Raw genomic sequence first — 17,413 nt, 5'->3', positions numbered from 1 at the left:
GCCATAAACGGGTCTAAAACAGAGACTGAGTCCTTTTCTCTTCATAGTAGGTTGTTGGCCACCCTGCTGATTGACTGTTGATAATGCTATTTCAAATGATTCGATTCCTAAACATGAAGATCTCATTCTCCAAGGGCGAGGGAAGCAGCTAAGATTTATTGAATGTATATTAGGTGCTATGCAATTTAACCATTTAATGATGAGGATGATGATTACATCACCTGCTGTGCGCTTGGTGCAGAGGCCTGCTGAGAGCTTTATGTTGACTCATTTATTTAATCCTGACCCCAAGTTGGGAGGTAGGTATTGTCATCCCATTTTATGGAAAGGAAACCCTTCCTCGGGAGGGTTGAGTAATGTGTCTGCTGGTGGTCAGGAGTGGGTTGGGACAGTCACCTATACTTGGTGTACTTTTTTTTTTTAATCCCCAGGGCACAATAACTTGGAAAGATAGGTGCTAATTTTATAAGAAAGCTGAGATTTAGAGAGTTGGAATAAATTTTCTAAAAACATGTGACTGGCTGGTAAATGACAGCAGAGAGAGGAGATCCTCACATAGTCTCTAAAAGTCAGTGTATTCTTCCGTGATTTGCCACAGGGCAGAGTTTCTAAAGGGAGAAGGTTTAGGTTTCCTAATAGTCAGACCAGATGAGGTGCATACTTAATGTCTGCATCATACTAGAAGCTTAAAAAGAGAGAGAAGTTTTTAAAAGAATTGGGTTATTTATGGAAATGCCAAATTATTAAAGTCATCATTAAGGAAACTGAAATCTTTTGGACTTCTTGGTTGGGTGTTTTATATTTTTGGTTCTTCAGTAAAAAACAGTCAAAATCTCGGTGGCTGAAAATTATGAAGATGTATTGTTTACTTACACTACACATTTGCCATGTGATATGGTTAGCCTTTGGGTGTGCCCCCTCCCAAATCTCACCTTGAATTGTAATCCCCATGATTCCCATGTGTCAAGGGAGAGACCAGGTGGAGGTGACTGAATCATGGGGTGGTTTCCCCCATGCTGTTCTCATGATAGTGATTTCCCAGGAGATCTGATAGTTTTATAAGGGGGAGGGGCCTGCCTTCTTTGCTCAGCACTTTTGCTTCCTACCACCTTGTGAAGAAGGTGCCTTGCTGCTTTTTTTTGCCTTCCACAATGATTTTAAGTTTCCTGAGGCCTCCTCTGCCATTCTGAATGGTGAGTCAATTAAACCTCTTTCCTTTATAAATTACCCAGTTTCAGGCAGTTCTTTATAGCCCTATGAAAACTAATACACCATGGGTCAGCCAGCAGGAGTATGGGATGATGCTGTAAGGTGAGATGGCTCTGTGCCACTTTGTCCTCAGCAGAGGAAGCAATATGGAAGACCTTCCACCAACTGGAATATCCCTGGCCTCAGTGGCATAGAGGAGGAGGCATGGGAAGGTTTGCATTGACTCTTAAAGTCTTCTGTCTGAAAAGGTCTCATTTCTTGTTCATGTTCTTTTGGCCAGAGCATATCTCATGGCATACCTGACTTTGAGGAGATGGGGAGTGGCATTGCCCCCATGTGCATGGAATGAGAAAACCCAGCATACTGAGGAACAGCCTCACAGTCACCATTTTTCAGAGAGACAAGTAGTGAGGTGAAGGGGACAGTAATTTTTTCAGTATTCAGAGTCCTCAAATGTGTTAGTCCTTCCCAGATGGGGAGGAGGGAAGGCTGGTAGCTCCCCCTCGCATTTGAATAAATGCAGGCAGTAAGACACAATCCTTTCTCCTCCTCCAGACACCGCTCCTTCAACCGTCCCACCTGATCCCAATTAACAAGCCTCTGTCTTCTCACTACCATAGAAGCCGGGTTTATGGCCTTTTCCACCCATAGACTGAGGGCTGCTTTCTTCGGGAGTTTTGTCGGTTCCAAGTGAAGCCTTGCTGCTCTTGGCATGAAAACAGCTCCAAGCATAGAGCTGATCCTCTGCAGGGCCATCACCCTGGCTGTTAGCTTCCCTTCCTGTCCCCTCTTCCCCAGGCCTTGTTGACCGTCTCTTCCCACGCAGCATCTGAATCCTTGGGGAGCAGCCTGAGGGTGGCCACTTTGGGGCCAAGGGGTTCTAAAGCCTCCCAATTAAAAGAGGCCAAGTGAAACTTAGGAGTCATCTGAGGGTTTCAACTTTTCCCATTAACTTGTAGGACATACCTCTTTGCTTCAGCTGCCTTATTGTAAAAGCCAACTGCCCTCCCAAGGAGCAGTCTGCTGTCCAGTCAGCCACAGCTCACAGTGCAGCCTGGAATCCAGGGTTCAGAGACCCGCTCCCTTGGCCCCATATCACTGGCTTTTACCAGCTTCATTCTTTTATGGGGATGAAAGGCTGGGTCTGATAGATCAGTTCTGAGGATTCTGAACTTTTTAATTAAAGTCACCTGAATTTCTCAGTCCTTCATTGCCGTCATCTTAGGGCCTGGTTTAGCTCGTACCTAGCTCCCAAAGGAGCAACTTTGACATTTCTTTAAAAATTCACTGCAAACCGAGCTGTTTTCAAAAGTAAAGTCTGATTTTTAAAAATCTTTCCTGCTTTTCCTTTTGTGGTTCATTATCATCTTCTAAATTTCTCTTTCCTTTCTCTCCCTCTTAAAACTGGAAGTATTTCACCCTGGCTTGCCAAATGATTTTTATCTCGGTAGAAAAAGAGCTCGCTATTTCCTGAAAATCTACCACTGCCCCAACCCCTTTTTAAATGCATTTTGTGCTGGGAATCAAAGTCAGGTAACTTGATAAGGAGTTAATGAACACAAATTAATTCTGTCTGCATTTAAAAGAGGGCCAGCCTGGCCTCACCGAGTTATCTTATTTGCTTTTCTGGACATGACACTTTCTGGTTCTAACACTGTTGGAAAATCTAGGTACTTGAAGGAAATAAATAAAGGCATGCTATTTTCCCACTGGAGTAAGGTGATTATGTATGTGTAAATTATTCAGATAATTTTGAGGGGTGGGTGGGAGAAATATCATTCTAACACATCTGGCTAATTGCATGTAAATTGTCATCTTGACCCTCTGTCATGTGGACAATTTGCATTAAATCCTGGGATAGGGAATGGGAATTTTAAATAGTGTTTGTGTGACAGCTGCAAAAACAGTATTTTAATCATCCTAGGTCTCTCCTCCTGGAACAGGCTTGTACAGCAAAAAGAAAGGTCCCTGACCTTCACTCTCCTTGGTTTTCTGAGGCTTAAGTTCCCAAGGGCAGAACATGCTTGCTCCATAATCCTTCTGGACTTGCAGAAAGACTTCCCAGTTTGAGGAAATACGCATTTTTCAAAGCTGACAACTTTCTATACTCTTGTAGAACTATTGAATGATGTTGCTTTAAACGTGACATCGAAAAAAGGTAACCAGGTGGTGGGGATAAGAGGCCACAACACTTTTATATCTGGTCCTGTGAACTCGTATGACTGTGTCTTTGAGGCAGAAAGAATCAGGGCAGTGCTCTGGAGATCACTGTTGTGTGGTGTATGGTAGGAGTGACAGCTGGAGGTCGAGGACTGCCAATGTCATGCTTGAGGGTTTGCTCTTAGTATTGGCTTCCAAAGAATATGAAATCATAATGTAGAGAGGACCAGAGGCAAGTAAGTGATGTGCCAGGAGATTTGTGTTGCTTCCTCTGGCCAGAAAGGACTAAATAAACATCAAGATACTTCCTCCTTTTTTTTCTTCTTTTCTAATTCATTGTTAGCAGCTCTTTCTAATGATGTTAGAGAGTGGGTGATGTTAGAGGAGCTGGAGGGTGGAGGGAAAGTCGGAGATGTGTCCGATACCACTCCATTTCTTTGTCCAACTGCACTTTCTCTCTTTCCTTTATTTTCCTCATTGGAGAATGAGGCCATCATTTTTTGTTTTTTTTTTTTTGAATCAGATAAGCCTGTAATCCCAGCACTTTGAGAGGCTGAGGCAGGTGGATCACCTGAGGTTGGGAGTTCGAGACCAGCCTGACCAATATGGAGAAACTACATCTCTACTAAAAATACAAAATTAGCTGGGCGTGGTGGCGCATGCCTGTAATCCCAGCTTCTCGGGAGGCTGAAGCAGGAGAATTGCTTGAACCCAGGAGGTGGAGGTTGTGGTGAGCCGAGATCGTGCCATTGCACTCCAGCCTGGGCAACAAGCTGAACTCCATCAAAAAAAAGAAAAATCAGATGAATGTCTCAAGTCTCTCTTCACGTACTTTCCAGGTTCCCTGCTTCAGGACAGCCTGGTATTCACGGAGTTACCATCTCCCAAGAATGGAGCCCATCTTCTTCATTTACCAGTGGGGACATGTGAGGGCACCATTTTCATGACGAACAAATTCAGGTTCAAGCAAGTTAAGTCAGTTTCTTTCAGGGCAAATAAAAAGTATTATCAGAATCAAGGCCAGGTTTTTGGTCTTCCTTAATTCCTGATAAGTTTCTATATGAGTTAATTGTGTTTTACTGTATGCTCTTTGCACGTATGTAGAACATAAGTTGTCAGTGGAAGGCTGACCTGCCAGGAGTCACTATGTACAACATCTAGGACTTTTGAAAGGATTCACCAGAAATCAATGAGAATGAATATAAGCAAAAGAAGATAATTTTTGTTCTGAATAGCATTTCTCAGAACACAAGACCAGAGTATAGCTGTCCTCAAGAAGTGATGAAACTAGGCTCTATAGCTTCTAAATGTGCTCCTCTCCATACAGTGAAGCTGCGTGCCTGTTTGTACGCTCTCTCTCTCCCCTCCCCCGCGCCCCTCCCCTCCCCTCTCTCCCCTGCCCTCCCCTCTCTTCCCTCCCTTCCCCCTCCCCTCTCCTCTCTTTCTGCTTTCTATCCCCTCTCTCTCCTCTCTCTCCCCTCTCTCTCTCCCCCCGCATCTCCCCTTCTCTCTCCCTCCCTCTCTCCCCCTCTCCCCCTCCCCTCCCCCTTCTCCCACCCTCTCCCCTTCCCCCCTCCCCCCTTCTCCCCTCTCCCCATCTCCCCATCTCCCCTGTCACCCCATCTCTCCCCTCTCTCCCCCCACCTCTATTTCTCTATTTGTCTCTCTCTTTCTGTCTCACTCTTTCCCATTGATGCAGCCTCATCCACACACTCCTTGGAACTTATTCTTGAGATAAATACTGAAGAAACTGTGCTGAGATGGAAAGTCACCAGCTGTATCTTATTTTTTATATTAAACATTCTATTGAAATTTAAGCAGTAAAATCAAAAGACATGATGGTGTCTTTTTTTTTTTTTAGCAAATATTCTTTTCAACAAAGGTGAATAATTTGCCATATTTTCTTTAGTATTGCATTCTTGGTGAGACATAATAATAAATGACTTGGATTATTTCCATTTATTTGTTGCCACTAACACTTTGGGAATAAATTTGTATTTGTGTACACATGAGTAGAAGTCTGGGTTGTCCTTGAATTTATCTTAAGCTCAGCTAGAGATGTAATGGCTCTGGCAAACTAAAATGGAATTCTCAGGCCAAAACCTAAATATCGACAGGAATTTCCAAAGTGAACATTTCTCATCCCTTGCATTTTGAGGATGCTTCCCTGATAATTTTGCTTCTTTATGGATCTCAATCTAGAAGGTGGAGGATGTGCTTTCCACTTCTTTATGATCTCAGCTGAGATGTTACAGAAATGATTTTACCTTTTTAAGGGTTCCTTCCATGTGTAGCTGTCTATCAGTCTCAGCAGAAACCTCCTGAATCTTTCTCCAGCTCTGGATGTTTTGAATGAGGTGACTTGGAATGGGGAAGGATCTGTGGTGGGGCTCCACAGCCCAGCAAAGTACAACAGTTATTGGCCTCAGGATTCTGGGGTTTGAGGTGCTTGGCTCTTGGTTAAGAATGACAGGAAGGGGGGAAACCAGGACACCAAAAGGAGGATACTGGCAATACTGGTGGAATTCAGATGGGTGGGGAGTGGGGAGGACTCCAGGGTGCTCCAAATAAGGCTCCCTTCAAATAACTGGACACTTGCCTGTCTTGTGTTCCTGGATTCCATTCTCAATATGCATGCTGAATCATTTCATTTTCATCCAAGGGCTTTTCAATTTGCCTTCCAGGATTACAAATTGATTTTATCTGCTAAGGCAGACTCAGGCTTGTTGGTACCAAGGTTATTCAATGTTGTCAAATGGCCATGCAATCTTGGGAGAAGTACAAGAGAGAATCATCAAAGCATCAATTTGTGTCCTCTAAACTGAAATTATGCTTGTCCCAAGTATCTAGCTATCTTTGGTATGGTTTTTTTAATCTGAGTTATCAGTAAGCCAGACACCCAGAATTACCTACTAATGATGGGACTCGGGCTATAAATAATCCAGATAAATGCCTATATTCCTTTTCCATGTGCTAATACAACACACTTTCTTGTAGCCTATTTATTAAATGCATTCTCTTTGCATTCCAGCCAGTTTGCATAAGTAAGAATTAAGGTTAATGACATGAAAAAATTGTGAGGACTTGAACTCAAATTTCTGACTTACCGATAACCAACCATATGACCTTGACAAAGTCCTCTAACTTTTCTGAAGGTTTGAGATGTTCAGTGGGAATTAAATAGGCTAAGATGTCATGTAGGAAAGCCAGTGGAAGTTGCCACTGATTTCTGTGTCACTATTGCCTAGTTCTTCTTTTTGCAAATATTTTTCAATAAAAGAATTAATCACCCTCTAGCCATGACATGGAGGTGGGAAGCTTTCATTTCTTAGGAGCAATGGTAAATACAGGTAACCTAGAGATAGGATCTAAGGTTGCCCTATGACAGCGATCTATTTCTTCCATAACACTCATCTCCTTCCTAGGTTATTGTTGGGCTTACTTGAGATTAACTCATTTGGATTAACAAATTTCTTTCTCTGGAGCCTTCTGTGGTTGCCTGTATTAGTTTTCTATACCTGCCATAACAAATTTCCATAAACCTAGTGGTTTAAAACAACACACATTTATTATCTCCTAATTTCTGTAGGTTCAAAAGTCCAACATGGTTCTCAGTGGGCTCAAATTAAGATATTGGCAGGGATGTTTCTTTGGAGGCTCTGGTGAAGAATCAAGTTCTTCACCAGAAGCGTCAATCAAGTTGACTCAGATTGTTGTCAAATTCAGTTCCTTGAGGTTAAGGATGGAGGACCCTGTATCCCTGCTGGCTGTCAGACAGGTCACCTGTACTCCTTGGCTTCTGTCTCCCTTGCTCCTCCTTCAGAACCAGCAAGTTCAAGTCAAAATTCTCATTTTCACCTCACCTTTGGCTTCTTGTCTTGCACATACTTCTGTCTTCCTCTTCTTTTAGAGACTCATGTGATGACATTGAGCCTACCTGGATGATCTAGGCTACTTTCCCTACTTTAAGGTTAGCTGATTGGCAACCTTAATTGCATCTTCAAAGTCCCTTCACAGAAGTACCAAGTTGAGTAATCAAATAACCAAGGGTCGGGAATTTTGGGATGGAGAAAGTATCTCTACGGTCCTTTGTACTGCACTCTCCTGCGGGGTAACATATTAAGCCATTATCACTCACTAACGTCTTTGTAGAATTAGCCTAATGGACAGATTTCCAGTATCCCTGCCAGGTAAAGGGAATATGATGATTTTTAAAAACAATTGCTACATAAGAAATTACATGGGAGATTAATTCAGTGTTTGAGATGGTCAGGGGTTAGAAATTTTTGGCAGGAGCCATTGAGGGGAGTGGGGTTCTAGGCTTGGTGAAATTGTCCCTATTAGAGAAAAACAAAATGATGAGAGATTTTTTTTCCAAAGGGAAACACAATAACACTATTCTGATATGTTTGCAGTTGAGAAGTACCCTCCTGATGTATAAATAATATAATACTGTTGAAATATGCATTGTCTTCATTCAAAGCACATCTTTTATAATAAAGAAAAAACTGAATTTCTTATTAAACATTTGAGAAAATATTTGAAGACATTTGCATGAGCTGAGTATAGAAGAAATTCTTTTCTTCTCCCTTTTCCCTTTCTTAGTTTTAAAAGTTGAGTTCAATTACAATTTCAACCTAGCCGCATGAAATGTACTCTTTGTAATATTGTGCAAGTAGCTTTATAGATACAGATAATGTTTGTATATAATATCTGCTGCTTCAAAGTATCTAAAGGGCAAAAATATACTGCCTTCTTTGGTGCTATAACATGCACATATACTTTATGTATATTTCTCTTTGTCCGTATTTCTACCTATAGAGGCATAAATACGTAGAGCTAAATGCTGAAGCCCATATAATATATTGCCATGTTATTATATGGACTTAAATATAAGACTTTGCATTCTTGAACCAAAGCAATTGCAGTATTACATAAATATTGCACAAGTAACTGCAATATTAAAAGTTTTGTTTTCCCTCAGAGTCCATCTTTACATGACTCTTTTTAAAATTCCCCTTGGAATGGATGTAGGTCTCATCCAAATATTCAAACAGAATCACTTCCTAATTGCAAGTTCTTTCTAGGGTAATGGAAAACATATTCTTTTTACATGTTCATTTTGTGGTCCTCAAGAATTCCCATCCATGGTCTCTCTGTGAATTCCCTTTGGGCTTAGTTTGGCCCAAAGGAGTGTTTGCAGGAGTGACTGGAAGACAGGCTTGCTTTTGATAAAGGTATATCATTTCATCAGGTTTGACACATTCAGAATCAACCCACCCTCAGTACCTTGGGTTTTTCAAATCGTACATTAATCTGTGTCAAGTTGACTATTGTCTGGTATGTTCAGGCCCTTGACTGGAAGTAACAGGGCTGAGGGAGAAAAGAAATCATATCCTGTCAATAAGCGCTGAAAATATTTAGTGTGGCAAGCTCTGTGTTTTCTTTCTTATGAAAAGCTGATTAATATTCAGTGGTTGAAGGTTAATACCCCATTCATTTTATTCACTTTACATCCTGCACACAGCAGTGACTGTTCCAATTTCAACTCCTAATTCATACAAATCTGGTTCCAATCAGGAGATTAGTAACTTACTGCCTAAGCAGAAACAAATCACACAATTACTAAGCTTATCTTTCTACCCATGCACAGACACGTACATATGCTTGAAATGGACTCATTCATGGGCAGATGCAGATTCATAGAGACCAGCAAAGCTTCATGAATGTGGATTTAGCTGGGAAATTTCATTTGCTGGCACAGCATGTGATAGGGACAGATACATGAAACTGACACGAAGAAGGCATTGTCTACATATATTCAGATGTGCCCAAGTCTTGAATCTGATTCATTAATTGTGCCTCTGTTAGGTTTTCTATATCACAAATATTTCTGTACTGAATCATATTTTAAACATATTAGGATGAGCATTACTAAAAGACTCCCTACACTTCATTCTTTCGCAGAATATGGTTGTATTCTGAGAGTTAACTACCACAGCTCAGTACGTTTGTTTACAAATTCATTTTTATGTTCAAAGGGTTTCCATACAATTGGACGCCACTTTTAAAGGAGGTGAAATTGCAGCAGGATGAACCTGACAGTAATGATAAGGAAGGTTTTTCTGATTACATACATAAAGCTTCAACACAAGTCACCAAGGTAGGAAGGGGATTCACATTTCCTGAAGATCTTTTGAAATCATATCTTATTTGTCTGGAAAGGATTAAGATCAGCCCTGCTGAGATCTGTTCTGAGGCTCCTTGTTGTTTACCAAGTCTGTTATTTGGGGATATCTGTCCATAGTTGCTGTGTAGGAAAGATGAGGTTAGGTGGGCATCTGCACTCAGGGTAGGAGGGAAGGGAGGGTAAGTATGTGAAGAAGTTTGCTTTTTAGATGATGGCATGCAGAAGTTGACCTAAAGAATGCATCATCCCAGGGACTGGCCATCAGATGGTGAGAATAACAGTGATTGTTTTATTGTTTTTAAAAATTGTCTTTATTTTTGCTCAGCACATGCATTGTCCTGCTAAAAAACTGACACAATGAAACTAAAAATATGTCTTAGTGCTTCATACTACCATTGCTTTATTTTATTTTATTCTAGGGACTTGATTTTGATTCCTTATCAAAAAGGATGCTTCCCAAAGCCTTGGGGAGATGGGAATGAATGGGATGCTGTTCTAGCTTATTTGAAAGCCTGAAATCCATGTCATCTAGAGACCTCTAGGATTTCATCCCCCTTTTCTTTCCTTTTGACTCCTGTATTTTGGAAAAAGGCAAAGTACAGGATTTGGAGCTTACAAAAGAAATACAAAAAGCAAAAACCCCACAAAAATGACCACCATCATCATTACTGAACAACCCTATATTAGAATGGGATCTCTTTCACTTGCTGGTTAAATGGCCTTGGATTCTCTGAGCCTCTTAATCTAGATGGAAGATGAAATAATGCAATGTATGAACAATGATACTTAGAACATCACAGGACCTCAATGGTGGTCATTAATTACAGGTTCGATGTGAGGACTGTGTGATTCATATTTGTGAAAATATTTGGAAGCCTATGCATTGTTAAATTATGCATCATTACTATTTCTTGATACAATTATATTTATTTTTAAACTTTTAAGTTTAGGGGTACAAGTGCAGGTTTATTTCATAGATAAATTTGTGTCATGGGGGTTTGTTGTGCAAATTATTTTATCACCCAGGTATTAAGCCTTGTATCCATTGGTTATTTTTCTGGATCCTCTCCCTCCTCCCACTCTCCACCCTCCAAAAGGCCCAGTGTGTTCTCATCATTTAGCTCCCACTCATATGTGAGAACATGCAGTATTTGGTTTTCTATTCCTGTGTTAGTTTGCTAAGGATAACAATCTCCAGCTCTATCTATGTCCCTGCAAAGGGCATGATCTCATCCATTTTTATGGCTGTGCAGTGTTCCGTTGTGTATATATACTACAGTTTCTTTTCTTAGTCTATCTTTGGTGGGCATTTAGGTTGATTCCATGTATTTGCTATTGTGAATAGTAGGATAAGGAACATATATGTACATGTGTCTTTAGAATAGAATGATTCATATTCACTTGTTTGATGTGAGGATGGTGTGATTCATACTTGTGAAAATATTTGGAAGTATATGCTTTGTTACACATCATTACTATTTCTCTCTCTTTATATATATCTATATCTATCTACACACATACACACACACACACACACACACACACACACACACACACACCCCTACCTAGTAATGGGATTGCTGGGTCAAATGGTGTTTTTGTCTTTACATCTTTCAGGAATCACCACACTGTCTTCCACAATGGCTGAACTAATTTACACTCCTACCAGCAGTGGATAAACATTCCTTTTCCTCCATAACCTCGCCAGCATCTGTTATTTTTTGGCTTTGTAATAATAGTCATTCAGACTGGTATCAGATGGTATCCCATTCTGGTTTTGATTTTCATTTCTATAATGATCAGTGATGTTGAGCTTTTGTTTTCATATGACTGTTGGCCACATGTATGCCTTCTTTTGAAAAGAGTGTGTTTATGTCCTTGGTGCAATTATATTTCAAATGGCCTTGGTGGCTTTTACCTGTCTGTGTCGACCTACTTGATAGGATTTGACTATGTCCCCACCCAAATCTCATTTTGAATTGTAGTTCCCATAGTCCCCAAGTGTTGTGGGAGGGACCCAGTGGGAGGTGACTGGATTATGGGGGCTGTTCTCATGATAGTGAGTGAATTCTCTTGAGATCTGATGGTTTTATAAGAGGCTTTTCTCCTTCTTCACTCTACACTTCTTGGCGCTGCCAGGTGAAGAATGATGTGTTTGCTTCTCTTTCTGCCATGATTATAAGTTTCCTGAGGCCTCCCCAGCCATGCAGAACTGTGAGTCAGTTAAATCTGTTTCCTTTATAAATTACCCAGTCTTGGGTATTTCTTCAGAGCAATGTGAAAATGGACTAATACACTCCTCTCCCCAACCAAACTCCAGTGCTGGCCTACCACCTGCTGTGTTCTCTTCGAATTGGAGGAAACACTATCACCTTCACTTTTTAGCTAAATCTTAAGCATCTTATAGCTACTGCTAGAGGCCTGGGTCAGCAGGAGCCTGAGGAGCTGGGGAAGTTTCTATCAGCAGGAATTGCACTTCTAATGAAATTCATAACATGCCTGTCATAAAGTGCCTGAGAATATGGAGGCCCAGATCTCAGATTAATATCCAGAAAGCCACATTTTATTCATGGATGCCAAATCACACTAACCTGGGGAAGTCCTTGGAGTCTTAACTGGGACTTTCCTGACCACTTTCTGACCTGCACCATCTTTTTTTTTTTTAACTGTGGTAAAATACACACACCATAAATTTATCATCTTAACAATTTTTAAGTGTAGAATTCCGTGGCATTAAGTACATTCACGTTGTTGTGTAACCATTACCACCTCCCTGTCTAGAACTCTTCCCATCTTGCAAAACGGAAACTCTGTAGCCATTAAATGTGAATTACCTATCCCTCTTCCCTTAGCCCCTGGCAGCCATGACTCTACTTTCTATCTCTACAGATTTGTCTATTCTCAGTACCTCATGTAAGTGGAATCATACAGTATTTCTCCTTTTGTGACGACTTATTTCATTTAGCATCATGTTCCCAAGGACCGTTCTTAGGACATGGGTCACCCTTTTTGCATGAGGAGGAATCAGTGGCTACTCCCCTGGAGGCATTTAGGGGTCTGGAGGAACCAGGCATTTAGTTTCCATGAGGTCATCGGGTACTCACAACAATCCAAGGTGAGATATCAGTGCTAGGCTTACTTGTAATGGGTGATGATCAACCATGATCAGCAGCTCTTGACAATCCGGGGGTTCTGAAAGAATTCTAGGAGACAAGCACTCCCAGCAGAAAAGCACATGCTTTTACCTGCAGGCAGTCACTACATGGAAATGTGTGATGGGGCTTCTCACTGCAGAGGAAATCTCACCATTGCAGTGCTTTCTGTCTTTATTTCACAGATGCCATCAGGAGGGATCTTTGACTTTGGGAAACACTATTTTCTCTTCCTGCCTTTTGGTGACTGTACAAACTTAAAAAAAAAAAAAAAGAAAAAAGAAACCTCTCCAGCTTCAGCACAGCTCCACACAGGGTGTCTAGCCAAAATGCAAAGTTTTACCACAGTGCACAAGCAGACACTGTTTTTCAAGTGCGGGAACAGAGTGAGGTGCCTTTCAGCACCTTTTTCGGCACTTCTTTAAAAAATGATTTAAATTGGAGGCAATAGCACCAAATGCTGAACATCTGACCCTCAGACAAGACTTAATGAATCATACACTTTAACAACATCACTCTTCTCCAGCCACTTGCCTTGGCATCCGTGGTTGCTGGGTTTTTTTCGCCCCACAAAAACATTTGTTCTGCAGACCATTTGCTTGTTAGAGTGTCCTGGGCAACTCTTCATGTTCATGGCCGGGAGAACTGGCCCAGAGAAACCTGCAGATCTCAGTTCCTCTTAGAGTCCTCTCCCTCTGGATCTGAATTTCAGAGGGAAAGGACAGCAGCGCTCCTTAGAGACTGGATTTAGAACCACCTTTGGTCTATCGCCCATATAATCTCCTGCAGAATATTCAAGTTGCACAACCAAATATTTTCAACCCTACAACATCCAGCATCATGACGGATTTGAATCAAAATAACAAAAAAAGCACATTTTGTGTAGAAAAATTCTAGTTCGGGGAAAAGACGGTAATTCTGAGTATTGAGTTGGAGCGAAATCATTATCCTTGGTCATAAATGAAACCTCACTTGGCGGGGGATGCTAGTATAGCTTATAGCTTGCCTGGTAGTTGCTAAGGGCACAGGCAGAGTGGACAGAGGCTGCCCAACTTTAACAAGGATTGTGCATTAGTGGCTCGCCTGCCTTTCTGATGGGTAACTGTCTGATCATTATTCTGCTGGCACTCAGCACCATAGGCAGGGAGGATAATGAGACCATTCCCTCTGTGGCTGCAACGCATGCAAACAATTTAATCTTCCATTCCAATCCTTAATGTAAATGTTTAATATAAACCTGATGTTAACATGATGTACATGAATTTACTGGCAGGCAAAGCTGGGATTTACATTATGCTGAAAATCAGATGTTCTTTGCAGCTGGGGATGGGAAAACCCTTAAAGATGGCAAGGATTTCTTTTTTAATGGCAGGTGCACCATGCTCATGGCATCATGGGGGACCAGCCACTCACCAATGCTGACCTTGTGACTAGCAGTTAGAATTTAGCTAATGTCAAAAGAGTACAGTGGTTCAGTAAAAATATGAATTTCTATGTCTAAAATTTTTGTAAAACTTTCTATGTCTTCCTCTGACATAGAGGAAATGTCCACTCTTGGCTATGATGGAACATATTACTGGATGATTATTGGGTCTCCCAAATCTAATGAATTCTTTGCAGACTGTTCCATGAATAACAGCCTAAACTCTAGACCACCAGCTAGCAAACTAAAGTCCATGGGCCAAATGAGGCCCACAGCTTGTTTCTGTATGGCCACAAGCTAAGAATAGTTTTTACATTTTTAAATGGTTGGAGGGAAAAAAATTATGGCATGTAAAAATTAAATGAAATTCAAATGGCAGTTTCCATAAATAAAGTTTTATTGGAACACAGCCACAGTCATTCATTTATGAACTGTCTATGGCTGCATTTGCACCATGATTGCAGAGTTGAATAAGCATGTCAGTGATTATAAGCCCACAAAAATGAAAATAGTTACTATTCATCTCTTTACATAAAATGTTGGCTCACCCTTGCTCTAGATAGCCCATACACTATGATGCTACAGATAATGATGATAATAACACTAGCTAGTAATTGTTGATTGCTTTTGTGTACTAGGTGTGTGTATATTGACTGCCCCATCATTACATGTAGTATAGAAAATCACTTTTAAAAAGTTATATTAAATATGTATAGCATTGTCATCTACCTTTTTCTGTTCCTCTGGATTTAGGCTATTCTGCATGTTAATGGTTATCTGGAAAGAGATTTGTAAAAATCCTTCAAAGTTTACCATATTCCCAGATGTTTGATGCTCTATAAATCAGGTAAGTATTTCACAAAACTGGCTGATCATCAGTATTACCAGGGAATCTTTTTTTTAAAATTGTACTTTAGATTCTGAGGTACATGTACAGATCATGCAAGATTGTTGCATAGGTACATCCATGGCGAGGTGGTTTGCTGCCACCATTCCCCATCACCTATACCTGACATTTCTCCCCACCTTATCCCCCCCACCCTCCCCTCCAGTATCCCTCCTGTAGCCCCCCCAACAGACCCCAGTGTGTGATGCTCCCCTCTTTGTGTCCAAGTGTTCTCAATGTTCAATACCTGCCTATGAGTGAGAACATGTAGTGTTTGATTTTCTGTTCTTGTGTCAGTTTGCTGAGAATGATGGTTTTCAGGTTCATTCATGTCCCTACAAAGGACACGAACTCATCATTTTTTATGACTGCATAGTATTCCATGGTGTATATGTGCCACGTTTTCTTTGTCCAGTCTATTTGGGTTGGTTCCAGGTCTTTGCTATTGTAAACAGTGCTGCAATGAACACACCTGTGCCTGTGTCTTTATAATAGAATGATTTATAGTCCTTTGGGTATATATCCAGTAATGAGACTGCTGGGTCAAATGGAATTTCTATTTCTAGATCGTTCAGGAATCGCCACACTGTCTTCCACAATGGTTGAACTAATTTACACTCCCACCAACAGTGTAAAAGTGATCTGATTTCTCCACATCCTCTCCAGCATCTCTTGTCTCCAGATTTTTTAATGGTCCCCATTCTAACTGGCATGAGATGGTATCTCAATGTGGTTTTGATTTGCATTTCTCTAATGACCAGTGATGATGAGCATTTTTTCATGTTTGCTGGCTTCATATATGTCTTCTTTTGAAAAGTGTCTGTTCATATCCTTTGCCCACTTTTGGATGGGTTTGTTTGTTTTTTTTCTTGTATTCAGGAGACCAAAGGATCTTAAAAGATGCCTGTGCTAGCCCAGGGTGGTGGCTCATGCCTGTAATCCCAGCACTTTGGGAAGCCAGGGCAGGCAGTTCTCCTGTGGTCAGAAGTTTGAGAACAGCCTGGCCAATGTGATGAAACCCTGTCTCTACTAAAAATACAAAAAAATTAGCTGGCATGGTGACGTGCACCTGTAGTCCCAGCTACTCAAACCAGGGAGGCAGAGGTTGCAGTGAGCCAGGATCGCACCATTGCATTTCCACCTTGGTGACAGAGTGAGACTCCATCTCAATAATAATAATAAAACAAGCCTGCGCTTAATGAAGCAGGATCTGGAGATGGAGCCCAGGACTTTTGTTTGATTTTTGTCTTTAAGTCCCACCAGTGATAGTAAGAATCAGCCTCATTTGGGGACAACTGGACAAGCTCATGCACCACATAACAGCATTTTGGTCAATGGTAGACTGCATGTATGACAATGGTCCCACAGATTATAATGGGGCTGAAAATTCCTATCATCTGGTGATGTTGTAGTCACCATAGCATAAGACAGTCCTCATGTGTTTGTAGTGATGCTGGTGTAAAAAATCCTCCTACACTGCCAATAATATAAAGGTCTAGCACATACAAGTATGTATGGTACATAACACTTGATAGCAAGAATGATGTATTAGTTTATTTACTATACTATGCTTTTATCACTATTTTAGAGAGTACTCCTTCCACTTACATTTTTTTTTTTTTTAAAATGAACTGTAGGCCAGGTGCGGTGGCTCAAGCCTGTAATCCCAGCACTTTGGGAGGCCAAGGCAGGAGGATCACGAGGTCAAGAGATTGAGACCATCCTGTCAAAATGGTGAAACCCCGTCTCTACTAAAAATACAAAAAATTAGCTGGGCACGGTGGCGCATGCCTGTAATCCCAGCTACTCAGGAGGCTGAGACCAGAGAATTGCGTGAACCCAGGAGGTGGAGGTTGCGGTGAGCCAAGATCGTGCCATTGCGCTCCAGCAGCCTGGGTAACAAGAGCAAAACTCCGTCTCAAAAAAAAAAAAAAAAAAAAAAAGAACTGTAAAGCAGCCTCATGTCCTTCAGGAGGTGTTCCATAAGGCAGAATTGCTATCATGGGAGATGACAGCTCCATGTATGCTATTACCCCTCTTCTGAAGACCTTCCAGTGGGAAGAGAGGTGGAGGTGGAAGAGAGTGATATTGATAACGCTGATTCTGTATAGGCTTAAGCTAATGCGTGTGTGTGTGTCTTAGTTTTCAACAAAAGTGTTTAAAAAGCAAAAAATAGGCCGGGCGCGGTGGCTCAAGCCTGTAATCCCAGCACTTTGGGAGGCCGAGGCGGGTGGATCACGAGGTCAACAGATCGAGACCATCCTGGTCAATATGGTGAAACCCCGTCTCTACTAAAAATTACAAAAAATTAGCTGGGCACGGTGGCACGTGCCTGTAATCCCAGCTACTCAGGAGGCTGAGGCAGGAGAATTGCCTGAACCCAGGAGGCGGAG

The 17,413-nt window shown here is 41.3% G+C and overlaps 1 protein-coding gene across 1 annotated transcript in view; it reads left to right on the top strand.

Moving 5' to 3' along the window:
- The window catches only part of LOC118153514 (uncharacterized), a 154,452-nt gene that overhangs the window by 12,418 nt on the left and 124,621 nt on the right, over positions 1–17,413 (top strand). Inside the window, exon 8 of the mRNA XM_078375435.1 lies at positions 14,888–14,981. The gene's annotated coding sequence lies outside the window, so the exon portion shown is untranslated. The remainder of the gene's footprint in view (positions 1–14,887; positions 14,982–17,413) is intronic.

The sequence above is a fragment of the Callithrix jacchus genome, chromosome 5 (genome assembly GCF_049354715.1).
Source record: "Callithrix jacchus isolate 240 chromosome 5, calJac240_pri, whole genome shotgun sequence".
Taxonomy (NCBI): domain Eukaryota; kingdom Metazoa; phylum Chordata; class Mammalia; order Primates; family Cebidae; genus Callithrix; species Callithrix jacchus.
This window is presented reverse-complemented; position numbering and strand designations above follow the sequence as displayed.